Genomic DNA, 1,420 nt, shown 5'->3' on the forward strand with positions numbered 1-1,420 from the left:
GATATTCTTATAGGTTTGACATGGATGCAAAGAAATCGCATCATCATCTATCCTGCTCAAAACGGCATTGGTTTCAATAATCACTTCATAACGGCCTTAAAGACAGCTAACACGCATGCACACACAGAAAACACGCGCGTCAAACACTTGCATATGATCGAGCAACAGCATGCAACATCAACAACAGCAACAACTGAACAAAACAGTGACGAAACAGAAAAGGTGACACTTGTAACAGACACGCACACTGGTGTAACGGACACGCCCACCCCATCCGCTCACCCCCGTAGCTCACACCACAGACGTAATAGACGTACACTGTCAGCGCGCATGTCAAAGTCAACTCGCGACCACAAGAAACACGATGTTTTCACTAACATACAGGAAATATCACCACAATACACTACCGTCTCACAGATCTCTCTCACGAATTCTCACGCGGTTGTAATAACTGACAAAACACTCTATCCACGCGAGTACACAAAACTCAAAGTGCGTATCTTCAAAGCTCCCGACTCAGATGTTCTTTGCATCACAGACACTTGCCGTGTATCTGGTGTATCTCTCTTATCCGCCCTATCTCACACATCGAGCAAAGGACACACAACAATCATAGTTGCAAATAATACCAATGCCCCTCTTCAGATGAACAAAGGAACGAACGTTTGTGATTTTACAGTGTATCCCTCCCCAGTACACGTAATCGACCATGACAACTCACAACACGTATGCGCCATCACCAACGGAGAACAGAACACACAGGAAACCATCAAAGCACCACACATTAACGATGTAGATTTCCCTGAAGCACGAGAAGATCTCCTGACACTCTTGAACACGTACAGACACGCAATTGCACTCCCAGGCGAACCATTAGGTCTCACAGACATCATACAACATCATATACCACTTCAACAAAATGCAAAACCACGGTACATACCCGCTTACCGTCTTCCTCACAGTAAAAGAAACATTGTCGACAACATAATTGCAGATATGCTCGACCAAGGCATCATTGAACACAGCCTATCTCCCTGGAATTTTCCTCTCTTTGTCGTTCCAAAACACAACGGCTCCTTTCGCCCTGTTGTTGATTTCCGTGAGCTAAATAAACTCATCATTCCCGAAAGACATCCTATTCCTCATCTCCAAGACACAATCTACTCCATAGGCGAACACAACACGGTCTTCTCTACTCTCGACCTTATGTCAGGGTATTTCCAAATACCTCTAGATGACGAATCAAAACCTCTAACAGCCTTCAGTACCAATACGGGCCATTACCACTTCAAAAGGTTGGCCATGGGACTCGTCTCTGCTCCCTCTGTTTTCACAAGACTTATGTTCAAAGTCTTAGAAGGTTTGATTGGAAAGACTGTCTTCATATACCTTGACGACATTATCATTGCCTCACGGTCAC

This window comes from Oratosquilla oratoria, chromosome 27, assembly GCF_046742065.1.
Source record: "Oratosquilla oratoria isolate Oo_2021 chromosome 27, ASM4674206v1, whole genome shotgun sequence".
Taxonomy (NCBI): domain Eukaryota; kingdom Metazoa; phylum Arthropoda; class Malacostraca; order Stomatopoda; family Squillidae; genus Oratosquilla; species Oratosquilla oratoria.